This window comes from Bactrocera neohumeralis, chromosome 4 (genome assembly GCF_024586455.1).
Source record: "Bactrocera neohumeralis isolate Rockhampton chromosome 4, APGP_CSIRO_Bneo_wtdbg2-racon-allhic-juicebox.fasta_v2, whole genome shotgun sequence".
NCBI classification, from domain to species: domain Eukaryota; kingdom Metazoa; phylum Arthropoda; class Insecta; order Diptera; family Tephritidae; genus Bactrocera; species Bactrocera neohumeralis.
Window position 1 is genome coordinate 28,387,715 of NC_065921.1, and position 14,601 is coordinate 28,402,315.

General features: G+C 35.6%; 1 protein-coding gene across 1 annotated transcript in view; it reads right to left on the minus strand.

Annotated features, from left to right (window-relative positions):
- The window catches only part of LOC126755623 (aldehyde dehydrogenase, dimeric NADP-preferring), a 29,329-nt gene extending 18,863 nt beyond the window's left edge, over positions 1-10,466 (minus strand). Inside the window, exon 1 of the mRNA XM_050468327.1 lies at positions 10,100-10,466. The gene's annotated coding sequence lies outside the window, so the exon portion shown is untranslated. The remainder of the gene's footprint in view (positions 1-10,099) is intronic.
- Between the last annotated feature and the right edge of the window lie 4,135 nt (positions 10,467-14,601).

Below are 14,601 nucleotides of genomic sequence, written 5' to 3' on the forward strand. Positions count from 1 at the left end.
AAAGTAAAACCCAAACTAAATAAAACAAAACCAAAAATAAATAGTATTCAATATAATATTATGCCTGAAAGTAAAATAAAATAAAATATTACATTACTTATCCAGCCATAAGTGCTGTTACAAGTTCAGGCCGTTGTTAAATTGATTATAATACATTTTTTAATAAAATTAATTCTATTTAATAATGCATATACATTTGTATATAAAATTTATTCAAAATATCACATTTGATTCGACGCAGCACGCACAGTTTCGAATGGTACGAGTATTAACGACGCTGCTCGAACTAAATATATTCTGAGACTCTCCAAAATTCGGTGGAGTATTCGACAAGTTATGTTCTCAAACTTATAATTTAGTTACAGCAAACTTCAATATTTTTTTTAGTAAACAAAACTGAGTAAAAATAATTTCAAATTGAAAATAATATTTGTTTAAAAAAAAAAAGAATCGAATAATTTTAACGTACGACATTGGAAAGCTGAAAAAAATCATAAACATTGTGCTTGCAACATGCTTTTCTTCGTATACACAATTATTTAAAGATACTTTTTGCAATCGTTGAAATTTTGAAAATTTATAACTCTAAAAATGTTCAAATTTTATCGAAATAAATAAGACTCAAACTATTTAATTTTTAATCAATATTTATTTTGTCGCTTTCAAGGTAATCCCCACCAGATGTAATACGAAAACGAAACATTTATCAAAAGCACTTTTTGGGATGGCCTTCAGCGCCTTCAGCGAATTTTGTTTTATCTCTGCGATCAACTGAAAACGGTTTTGCAGCGAGCGGCAATTTCAGTTTGGGAAACATGAAAAAACTATAAGGAGCCAAATCAGATGAATACGGTGGTTGATCGATGGTATTCATTGGGCTTTTGGCGCGATGTTGCATTATCATTGTGTAAATTCCATGAATTGTTCTTCAACAAATCCGGCGGTTTCCGACGCAAACGCTTCAATATGGCCAAATAGAACTTTATAACATTTGCCTGAGTATTATCAAGCATTATGTCTTTCACTTTTTAATATTTTCATGGGTTGAAGAGGTCGAAGGTCGTCCAGAACAATGCATGTCTTCAACGATCTCTCGACCGTCTTAGAAGGCTTTGTACCATTTGTAGTGTTGTGTTTTTGATAAAACTGAATCACCATAAGCATTTTCTAACATTCGCAACGATGCCGCAAATACAAAATTTGAGACAAATTCTTTCTTCGATATTTTTATCAATTGTAAAAATCGCAACGCACTACTAATATGTACCGACTTAAGCAGCTTCTGTACTGAAACTGGTTGACAGATCACGCTCATATTTGACGCATTCTATTTTTAATTAGCAAAAGTAACCACTGATTATTATGTATGATTTAAGACAAAATATAACTTTTTTTCTCCCTAAACTTTTTCATTTTCACACATTTTCGAGATGTTTTCTGACATTAGATACTACCTCATGTGACAGATTTGGAATAAATCTTATCAAAAGATTTTTTTCAGTATAAACAAAATTATCTTTGAGTCCAATATCTTGAAACTTTAACAGTATTGTAATTAGTTCAGATTAGTACTTTAAGACGTGGATAAGCTAAGGTTGTGTAACAGATTAGTATATAGAACAGTAAGTTTGAGAGGGCAAGGAGGTGGTTAATGTATTCGAGTCTTTATATGTTGGAAATTTAGATTGTAAGTTGGAATCAAATCCGTACTGGTAAGAATTATTCAAGGTGGTAGGAAACTGGATGGTATAGGCGATAGCTCTTGCAGAATACCATTCTCGGATAAGGAGTTAGTGAATATGTTGATTAACTTCCACACAAAAACTTGATTTTAATTGATCACTTTGTATGGCGGCTATATGCTAAAGCGGTTCGATCTACAATCCATTTCTTGAAGAAATCTTGCCAAATAAAACTCTTTTCCTTAGGTTAGTTTAGATTTGCAATGTTGGCGTCATTTATGGGAAACGGTAATTTTCTATTTGTCCGCCAGATATAAAATCTATAATATTCTATTGTTAAACTTTCAGTTAAAATACCGTATTTTTTAATCTCACCATCTCAAGAACATATATTTTAAGTTTTCTATTTCAGCTGAGCTGATACACAACATACATACATATGTACATGTATGTATTAAATTACAAAACAAACAATTTTATATTTGCAAAAGCAACGCGTCAAATATATGCCCGAATAAACGTGTACGCAACGGTACTTAGCACAAATAGAATATTTAAATTGTATTAAAAATGCATAAATATTAAACTGCATACATTCATGAGCTTACATTGTTACAAACTTCAGAAAGAAATGTCGGAGACCCTATAAAATATATAATTCATATATATATAATTGAATATGTATGTATAATTGATCAGTATCACGAGCTGAGTCGATTTAGCCTTGTCCGTCTGCCTATATATAAACGAACGGTCGATAACTGACTACTATAGCATATATGTGCCATACAAACTGAACAATCGGAATCAAGTTCTTGTAAGGAATATTTTGTATTTGTGATGGGTATTTTAGCTACGGCAATCCCCATATGGGTTATGAATATTGGAGCTAGGTCCCGATGGATTGCATACACTTTCGACATCATTTATGAGGATATGAAAAACATATGTTACCTGGTCTACGGAAAGGGGGCTTAGGTGTCAAAAAATCAATTTTCACTTTTTAGTTGATTCGGATGGAAGATGAGATGCTTTTTCACGTGATAGAATCCAAAAAGTCATAACTTTTCGCACGTTAGCTCCCTTTTTGTAGACCAGGTCACATATTTGTTCTCTGGCGATATATTGTGTGTATTTATAATGAGCGCCTATAAATATGCAACACTTTTGCAAAATGCTTATAAATTATTTAAAAATATTTGTACAAGTGTGCGTGCGTTTTAAACTTTCAGTAAACAACTTTCTGTGTGTATGTGTGGTTTAATAATTCTATATATTTTTGTGTTTAGGTACAGCTGTTGACAGCAAATTAGAAACGCTCACTTTTTTGTAGATGGCTGATGAGTATAATGATAAAATTTTTGATATACCGTTATTTATATTCCTAAAAGTCTTGCATTGTTCGTGTTACTCTATTTACTACTAAATTCTCTCTGTTTTGTAATTGTGAATTTAAAGTTCTTTTAATTTTTCTCCAAATAGAAATACGTTACGATATAGAAGGTGAATTAAGTGCGCCGTCTAATTAGAAACAGTAGATTTAGGAATTAAAATTCCTCAAGGTGTTAATTTTTATTAATAATACTATTGATTTCTCGTAAGGGTGTATTTCAAAGTTGTGGTTTAAAATATATTAAAATGTATTATGCAAATTTTTAATGAGTAAAAGCTGCGGCTGTACACCCGTCCTACGTAGTTACATTTTTGACCTTCGTCAGTCTGGAACGACATTCGAATCAGGTCAAATGCTCAAAAGAAATTGTTTTCAATGCCCTTAAGCATATACAGAATTTTAAAACTATTTTCAATATTGCACGCAAAGAAAAAACCTGGAAAACTTCAACAGAAATATACCGCAATATTACTACCGTCTCCCGCGGAGTCCCAAAAAAAGAGTTCAACTGACATTCTACATAAAATTCAAGACAAAAATAAAGTCCATAAATTGCCCGTCGTTTAGTCGAATTTGGATTTCACAGCAGGGCACGCAGGCACGCAGGAAACCACTTCTGACTAAAATTCGTAGTAAACAACGCGTAGATTTTTCCAACGCTTATTAATCTTGGACAACAAATAAATGGAAGTATGTTGTTTGGAGCGATGTAACCAAATTAAATCGCACAAATACTGATGGTCGAAGGTATGTTTGCCGATCAATGTATCAAGAATTTGATCCTTGCTATTCTTCAAGCGTAGTGAAGAATAGGGGAGGATCAATCATGGTGTGGGATTTCTTTTCCTTAAATGGTGTAGGTCCGCTCCATATGATTGATGGAATTTAAAATAAAGAGAAATACGTCGACATCCTAAAAAATGTCATTTTGTTATGGACTAAGAACAATTTGCCTGTTATATGGAAATTCCAACAAAATAACAATGCAAAGCTTACGGCAAAGTCAGCACAAAAGTTTTTTGTTGAAAATTCTATGAATATTTTGGAGTGGCCTGAAAAGAACACATCTGGGTTAATATCAAAAAAGCTGTAGGTACCAAACATATCACAAATATGGATGTCCTTTTTGATGAATTTAGGACGGCATGGCAAGCAACACTAGTGGTGTGCTGTCAGAGTCTTATAACGTCAATTTGCAGTGGATGTGAAGCAGTATTAAAGTAAAAGGGTTAAGCAACAAAATACTAACTGAAAGTAAGCAATATTTTTTAATAGCAGTATTTTTTGCTGATTATAATTACTAGACGGATATTGTTAGATTTTCGATACCAGTGTCACACCAATTAAAAGAAATAGTATACAGTATTACGAGGGTTACCTTTTAAATTTCAAGTTTAGAGAGCAAAAACAAAACGGGTGATCCAAGTGGAGGTACTTTTTCAATAGCCTTTTTTTGACAGATTAAGCCTGAATCGTATCAAGCTGCCATGCTATTTTTGTTCAGTATTGTTTGGCATTTTTTCATGGAAAGACTTATGTCTGAACAACGCTTACAAATCGTTCAACTTTACTACGGAAATTCATATTCTATAAAGAATGTGTTTTCGCTCGCTTCGCTCAACTTATAGTCAACATAATCGGTACACTGAGCATACTATTCGCAAAACCATACCCTATCTTGAGACCCAGAGTTTATTATTGGACAATATTCGGCCGAATAGATCACGTCCAGCACGCAGTGAAGAAAATATGGCAGCCATAGCTGAGAGTGTATACGAGGACCATGGAGAGTCGATTCGGCGCCGTTGGCAGCAACTTGGACTGACGTATGGAACGACTTGGCGCATTTTACGACAAGATTTTATATTGAAAACGTACAAAATACAGTTTGTGCAAGAACTGAAGCCGCCCGACCTTCTCAAGCGATATAGCTTCGCTCTATGGGCTCTTGAAAAGTTCCAAGAAGATCCGACGTTTTCGAGTCAAATTGTGTTCAATGGGTAGCTCGTGATCTTGGCGACATTTCATTTCAACAAGACGGTACCACTTCCCACACATCGCATCAATCAATGAATTTATTGCGAATACAGGCCTTGGAGCAAAATATAACGCGGGTTATTCGCCAGTTACTAGTCGAAATGCTCGAACGAGTCATAGAAAATTGGACTCAACGGATGGACCAGCTGTGGACGTATCTTCGGCCAATATTTGAAAGAGATAATCTTCAAAAAATAAATGCGAAAAATGTTATTTTTGATGATAATAAACATTCCCCATCAAATTTGAATTTTCTGTGTTTTTGTTTTTAAGTAGGGAACCCCGAAATGGATCATTCTTCGAAAACCGCTTTATTATTTTCCTAAATACTATCGATTAAGATATATTGAGAGTTGCATGCGCAATTGTTGAAGCACTTCTGCTACTCTGATTGAGTAATATCTAAAATATGTGGTGGTTTATAAAGTGGTTCAATCTGAACAATGTCTTCGTAGTAGTAGTAGTAGTTGTAGCGGCAGAATTCTGCCGAGTTGACAGTCCTTGGCCGGATAAAAATCCGGGTCCGTTCCGATTACGTAGACCCGACTGTCGTGGGAACGAACAATGTCTTCGTAGATTGTAGCGGTGTATTGAATTATAATATACGCCAAAGATATCTTGTCAAATAAAATAGTATTCCTTAGAAGAACTTAAGTTCGATAGGTCAGTTTGTATGACAGCTGTTATAGTTGCTCGATCTGAACAATTTCTACGGGGTTTGCATTACTGATTCAGACAGTAATCTATGTATAGCAAATTTCTTGAAGATATGTATGTATATCGTGAAATGAAAAACCTTTCCGTACAGACTCTTGATATCGATCAGCTATATGCTATATGGTCCGCGGTTGCGACGAATGGGCAGCTTCTTGGTGAAAAAAGGGTGTGCCAAATTTCAGGTCGATAACTCAAAAACTGAGAGCCCAGTTCGCATATACACAGACGGATAGGCAGTTAGACAGACGAACATGGCTAAATCAATTTAGCTCATCACGCTGATTCATTATATATAGTACACTTTGTAGGGTTTCCGTTATTTCTTTCGTGGCTTACAATACATATATATCTTGTTCAGGGTATAATAAAGCTTTCCTTCGATTCTGTTTCAAAATTGTATGCACGTGTTGTTTTAATAGCTGTTGACTCGCTTTATGATTCATAATTTTGTTTTTTTTTTAGCTCACATTATCACCTTCATTCCGGCACAAATACTATAAAAACTATTGTTTAGAAAACAAATATTGTTGTAAACATTTTAAAACGATAAAACAACAAACACACACAAACATACCCGAAGTATACACTACATATAAGATCTTAAAGTTAGTAAAACACTTACGATTTGATGCGCTCACACACAACACCGGGGTCAAGTATAAATATTTGTTTACACTCAAAGTAAATATGTGTAGGTTCTACAAAACCAGCTTGCATGAAGTCGAAATGCCCACTAAATTGCAATGAAAGCTTTTCTATTTTCTAAATAACACAATCACTAATGAAAAGGCTTAACACCTCGATTTAGAAGTGCTGCAAATAACACACGAGGCTCCCACAATTAACAAAACACTAATGGCTCCACATTCCTTGCAAAAATGGCAGCTTGCATTAAGGGCTCATTATTTCTACATATATATGTATGTATGCATACTTCTTTAGTATTCTATGTTTATTAATATTTCATCGAGTCGCAGCACCGGCAGGTGCACAGAGGTCGCCGCAATTCCATATTTGTTTTCGTACTCGCAGTACTAAGTGCCATGAGGACGCAAACCAGCAAACGATTAAAATACGCACTTGCAGTTAATATATGCTAATTTAAAACTTAATACGTATATAGTTATAAGACGTACTTATATGGGGAACAGTGGTTACGAGTATACCAAGGCTCCCCTCCCACTTTCTACATATGCATTTTTTGTTTACATAAGAATTCTAATTTGTCAGCTGATATTAATAATGCATAACTAAACTTATTTCATTGACGTATATTGAATCGAATGATAGATATCACACTTTATATAAATATAAGACACTTAATTCGTTGAAGAACACGCATATTTTTGTAGTTTTTTTTTGTGACAATGTAGTAAAAATCTATTTCTTAAAACCATTCGTATACCATTTGAAGATTGTTGTACACAATTTGCACAAAAAAATAGAAAGTATTAGTAAAGAGTGATCCTTTTCGAGGTTCCCTACTTTTTTTTTAAAGAAAAAACACATAAACTTCAAATTTAATGGGGAATGTTTATAAGTATTCGAAAGAGCATTCTTTGGCATTTATTTTTTGAAGATTCTTCTTCTTCTTTTTTACTGCCATAGACACCGCTTACGCGATTATAGCCGAGTAATCCTTTTCATTAGGGGCGTTTTTCACGTGGCGGGTCCCAAACCCAGCGCGCAAGCCTGGGGAGGAATGGTTCGCCTTCAAACGGATGTTCTTTGGCTACACAGAGGATACTTGGTTTAAGACCGGAAGTCGTGAGCTGCTTGAGCCATATGTAAAAGAATAGTTACTGGTCTGAACTTCTACACATGACTCAATCCTCCCGAAGATTGTCTCTTTCAAATGTTGGCAGCGGCTAAAGCATTTCGACTGGTAACTGCCGAATGACACGCGTGGTGTTTTGCATCTAGACGGGTTTGTCCGCATAGGCTTTAGACTTTACATATCCCCTCAGCAAAAAGTCTAACGGCCCAAAACGATGAAATGGCAGCTCTTGAATCTCTTCAGGTTACTTTTCGTCCCAAATGTGGCAATTTTGCTTGTTTACATACTCATTGAGCCGGAAATAAGCCTCATTGCTGAACAAAATTTGTCTCCAAAACGTTGGATCTCTATTGGAACTTTTCAAGAGCCCATTGAGCGAAGCGATGTTGCTTGGGAAGGTCGAGCGGCTTCAGTTCTTGCACAACCTGAATTTTGTAAGCTTTCAATTTAAGATCTCAGTCAGTCCGAGTTGCTGCGAACGGCGCTGAATAGACTCTCCACGGTCTTCGTGTATCTCAGTTACGGCTACTATATTTTCGTCACTGCATGCTGGACGTGGTCTATTCGGTCGAATATTATCCAATAATGAATGCTGGGTCTCAAGATGGGTGATGGTGTTGCGAATAATACGCTCAGTAGGCCGATTATATTGACCATAAGTTGAGCCAGACCGCGCGAAAACACATTCTTTATAGAATATGAATTTCCGTAATAAAGTTGATCGATTTGTAAACGTTTTTCAGGCGTAAGTCTTTTCATTATGAAATGCCAAACAATACTCAACAAAACCAACATGACAACTTGACACGACTTACGCGTGATCTGTCAAACAAAAGCTATTGAAAAAAGAACCTCTACTTGGATCACTCTTTATAATGGCAACAATTATTCGAACGTCTTGGAAGAAAGCAAGATTTCGGTGCCTCACATAATTTGGTCATTCAAAATCAAAAACTAAGGTTCATGCGTTTGATAACAATATTACCCAGATAAAGTCGAGAGGGTTTTTTGAAATTTCAATAACCTGTAGAAGTTTCTTTATAGCTTTAAAAGCTGCAGCAAATAGACAACCTCGATCAGGGCAAAAGAGCAGTTCTAGGTCATTAATATGTATATATTTTTTAATGAAAACAATTCTGAAATTATCGATGAAATCTATTTATCTACTGAAACTGCGTTTATGAGCTGAGTCTTTAGTGAATTCAACTGAGTCTATTTGACAAACTTCAAATTAACATTTTGTCAACAAAAAGTCATTTAGGGGTCACGACTGCTTACACTCGACCTTTTATATACTCATACATGGAGCCAAGGATTTCGTTTTCTGTTTACAGATGAAACATTGAGTTGAAGTATGTTTTGCAAAAACAAAAAAAGAAAACAATACAGTCGCAGTCGTGTATCCCAGCTCTGTCTGTAGATTTGGCTTACACCGCGAGTTTGAAACGTTAAGACCGGCGCACTGTGGAAAACTTCATATTAGCTAATAATGTAGCTTACAACAAGGTTTACTTAAGTTGTTGCTAATATTGTGTGAGCCATATTAAAATATTAAACATTGTTATAATAAACCAAAATTTGTTTTTCAAAGCGAAACGTATGTATACTTGTAACATTATTGATTACTATTTTATTAATTTTTGTTTTTGTAAATTAATTATCTGGTGTAATATACATTTTAGTTTTCGTTAGTTATCGAAATTAATTGAATTTTATATAACACTATATTTACACTTTTAGATAGTAAAACTGCCTATTTGAAACAGCAAATCACAAATCTTGACTTGTCTTATAAATAACCTGTTTACAAATTGGCCGATCAAGGTTTAACCATTTAATAGCGCTATTCTCATAAGAGTATAGCTTTTAAGCGCACTTTGACTCCTGAAATATGCTTTTGAGCAGATTTGTTTGTAAAATGATTTCACATATGTATGCATGTATGTATGTACATATGTAATGTTGCTATACTTTAAAAATTCATAAAAGTAGCAATCAAACGCTTGTTTTTCACTATGTTGGTTTTATTATGATTTTTGGTATTTTAAATTTATTAGAAATTGAGATTAAACTGCTAATAAGCGCCAAAATTAAAGTTGAAATACGCACGTACTTGAAATTAGTTTCACACACACATACATACATATGTATGTATAATAAAATATTATATATTTATCTAACTGATTGTTTATTTGTTTAATTTTTTTCGCTATTTAATATTATTTTACTTTACTTCATATTATTTTATTTTGATTTATTTCATTTCCTCTCACTTTATCTAATTTTATTTTATTTTATCTTATTTTATTTTATTTTATTTTTTATTTTATTTGATCATATTTTATTTCGTTTTATTTTGATCAATTTTACTTTTAAAATTTCAACATTTCTACAGTTAATTAAATGTATTAGTTTGAATCCATACATATTTTAATACATAGGTATACACAAATATGTACATACATACATACATACATATATAAACAAACACACATTTGTTTTTGACGTTTTACGAGTACTTCCGCACTTCCGCCGTTTTTATGTAGTAATCCTTTTCTGCTTTGAATTATGTTACACTTCGTATTTTGACACACGTCTCTGTTGTTGTAGCGCGGCTCTAGTTTGTTTATTTACATACGCCCAAATCAATTCGATACTATGTGTGACGAGTATGTTTTTTCTTCATTCGTTCAACTTTGCAATGTAACTTCTTTTTGCTAAAATTCAGTTACGTACCCGCGAAAAAAAGCCTATGCGAATGTTAGACAAATTACCAAATATTGAGCAGATGAGCTCCACTTTGTAGCGGCGCTAAAAATGAGCAGCTCGTGTGCACCGATAACTGAAATCAAAACCTCACTGACAGCCTTTTGTTTCATGAACAGGTGATAGAGTACGAATGAGCAGCGTAAATGGGACTGCAAATATTGAATGTAAAGGCGAGCAGCGAGTATCAAAACAGCGAGCAGCGGCAGCAGGCTACTACGAAAAGGCAGCAACTTTAGACGATATCAAAACAAAGCTCAAAACGCCGGCAAGCGCGTCGTCGACGACAACGCCACAAATATTCATATACGAGCATATATACACATACATATAATTCATTTATATAGTTACAGCAACAAATATAAACAAATAAACATGTGCTTGAGCGCGGATTGCGTGTGCTTGTGGTAGTGTGCAGCTATAGGTTTTACTAACGTTGCCATAATCGTTTGCTGATTGCCCATATATGTAAGTGTTAGTAAAATACTAATACTAGATGCAGAATGCGTACGATATTGTTCAGGCTGCGCCTTCGCGCCCGCTTAACCAACGCTTTGCCGCTGCTTTGTGTTTGGCTCGGCGACTGCGTCGGTTGACGCGCTGGACACGACAACACCTTGATGCCCTCGAGTTAGGGACCTGTCGCTGCACTTCTTGAAAATCCGCCTTAACTGCAGCAACATGTACGTCGCGCCGGCGAGCGCGTGCATAAACAAGCAGTTGGATTCACTACAATAAACTGTCACTCAATATATCTATCCATCAATTTATTCTGCAAACGAAATGGGTTTCATAATATGCGCATGTGTACATACGTACATCCATATGTAAGTGGTATAGTATGTGTATATATGAATATGTGTGCACGCAAATCATTTTAAACAGCTGTCACTGTGGCTGACCTCCAGTTTAATACTGGGTTTTATTGTTATTCATTTTTTTGTTTTGTTGTGATTATAATGCCATTACGATTCTTCTATAACATACTTGTAATTATGTCTATATATATACATACATACATACATATGTATGTACGCACTCATAATATATTATTGATTTTTTGCCAGTTGATTTGCTTACTTATTGCACTTTTGTATATGTACATACTTGTATATACGCAAGTGTAATTTGAGCTCAAAACGTATTTACCAACTTCAACTAAACTGAAGTCCTTATTGCAAACCTTCTCTGCTGAATTTATTTGCATACACACATCCATACATACAAACATTCGATGCGAGCAATGTGAGTTTGCAGACCTTTCGTGATTAAGCAGTGAACATTAAATTAAAATTCTGTTGGTATAGAGTACGACGACATCCGTCTGCAACCAGCGGATACAGTGGAATATCTAGGGCTCATCCTGTATTGAAGCTTTCATGGAAGCCGAATATCGAAGAGAGAGCAAAAATACATCGACTGCCTTGTACCGTTGGAGGGGATGGGCAGCGAGCTTCTTCACGGATGAGTCAAAGCTTGGGGGGAGGGTTGTTTGAGGGGTTTACAGTCTGAAACTTTCTACCAACTCCAGTTTCAGACTTCCTGACTATTGCAGTGTCTTCCAGGCCGAGGCTGCAACCAGTAGCAGTAGATTTACTGTTCCGGAGTGCAGCCTCCTTTAGAGAAGTGACCATCCACTTAGATAGCAAGGCGACGAAGCTAGCCTTGAACTCATTAACAATGCGTTCAGCGCTGTTCAAGAAATGCCTAACATCCATATGGTATGGGTGTCAGGCCCCTGCGGAATTGCAGGCAAACTGTAAAACTGATGAGCTATCAAGGAAAGGCACCTTAGAACCACTATCAATAGAATGGGAGCGGGTTGATGCTTTCGTATCCTCTTGTGTTCTACTACTAGATAGCTGGGCTTCGCAGGAGCTTGGCCAGCGCTGGGCCACCATCGGTACATGCGCTGTTGCAAAATCCTTTTGGCGATCTAGTAAAGCTAGTCTCTCCCTAGCTGTGGGGGTTTTAACATCCCATTGCCCTATTGGCGACCGCGCTGTAAGGCTGGGAATCTTACCAGACGCCATCTGCAGAAGCTGTATGATAGAAGACGAGGTGGAATCAACTCAACACTTCTTTTTTGACTGTCCTGCGTTTGGGAGGTCAAGGCTTAAACAACTTCTACCGAACTTGCGGGAATGAAAGTTAAACGTCCTTGAAAATTATTGGCTACTAAGCATTTTGCTAATTTATAAATTCGAACATTGGAGTTCTTCTCCTATAGCTTCACAAAGGACTACTCATAACAGTCCACGAGCGATCCTCCTAAATCAGCCATCTACCTAACCAAGCCTGATGTAAAAACATGTATTTCCATGGTCCATTATTTCAATATATATTAGCATAATCTACCATTGAATTTTACATTACTGGGTAGGACTTTGAATGAGAGAGCATTAGATCGTCATTAATTGGTACCACAGGTCTCTCATACATACATATGTATGTGTAAATCGATCTAAAGTTGTTTTGTCTGCTCATAAATAGTACATAGTGAGTATACTAATTGCAAAATGTATTAGAAAATCGCCAGACATGAAAAGAGCGAAAAATACTTCACAACTTTATTTACAATTTTTGCACCCTGTAAAATTAAGTACCTACAGTAAAATCTCATATAACATCACAAAAATCGGTGCGTAATGTAACCATCAGCTCAGGTAGGGTTACGAAAGTCCGCTAAAACTTCTTCGTTGCACGAATTCGTCTAGTCGTTAACTACTTAGTCGAGAGTTTTATAAAGCTTGATGAGTGTCACTGCTTTTATAAAATCTCAGTATATGTAAGTGTAGAGAAATCGTACATACGCACGTTCATATGGAGTAACATCTTGCTACAAAGTATAATAGTTTTGTTCACCTAACGGTTGTTTGTATCACCTAAAACTAATAGAGATAGATATAGGTTTATATATAAATAATCAGGATGGCGTGACGAGTTGGAATCCGCATATCTGTCTGTCCGTCAGCCCTCCCCCTGCGGGTAGGGGGGAAGCCGAATATGCACGCGGCAAGGCATACCTGTCGTAAGAGGCGACTAAAAGCCACATGCACTGTGTATGACATTTATCTGGTCTTGTCTCGAATGTCAGCATGGTCATTAGTCAGAAAAGTGCTATAATATTAGCTTGAAATGATATTATAGTTTTTATATAAGTTTACAATTATATAACAAACATTTGTGGTTCAAGCGACAAATGTTACCAGTCATGAGTTGGGATTTATGAACACTCAAACTGGAAGTAGCAAATAGTTACAAAAGTCAGACCAAAGACTTTAACCTGGTACCACGGGAAGGTTGATTTTGCAGATGGCTTTGGGGAATGGTCTGTGGTTTGTACTTTAAACCAGGAAATTTGTCCAATGTGGAAAGGGCTTTAAGTACGGCAGAAGCGAACCCGAAATTAACATACCAAAACCAAAGTGTAATTTAGCACTACGCTTTGGTTTTAGGAGATCGACGCTTTGTATTGATCTATGTGTTTCTAGGGACACCTGTGGTCTTCGAAGACAGGTATTCACGTAAAAACAAAGGCTTTTTGTTAAAAGTGGAAATTGCGTACACATAACTTTGAAGAACTTCATACAGTTAGTGTAAAAAGTAATTGAGGGTCTTACGAAGTCTGGTAAATAGTTACCGTTTTAATAAAAGGTTTCTCATTTTGGGATAAAGAACGTATCCTTTTATGTTTCGGGATTTGGCAAAGCTAGTATTGTGGAAACACACAATTTTATCGTAAAGTTTGATATTTTTGATGGTATGCATACGTTTTAACATACGGGGGCTATTTGTGTTGTTAACAGTCACTTAAAATATTCTTCTCGACCAAAAAAATGGAATTTAACAGCAAGAATTTACGCACGACTACTTTTTATAACCTTCGACGTGGATTAAAACAACAAGAGTGCATCATGGATGAACTTAGTTAAACTTTTGACCCATGTTTATCGTTGGTATGGTGAGTTCAATCGACTTCGTAGATCACTCCATGAAGAATTTCGAGAAGTTCCAACAAAATCAGTTCTTGTCCCGGAAACTATTGATGCTGTTTTCAAACTGATAATACAAGATCGTCATATGACCTGTCGTGGGATTGAGACAACTATAGGCATTGGTAGGAGCATCATACATTAAATATTGCATGAAATTTTGATTGTAAAAAAAATTATTATAGTTATAAATACAAATAGAAATTTTCACGTTCGACGCCATACAATTTGTCG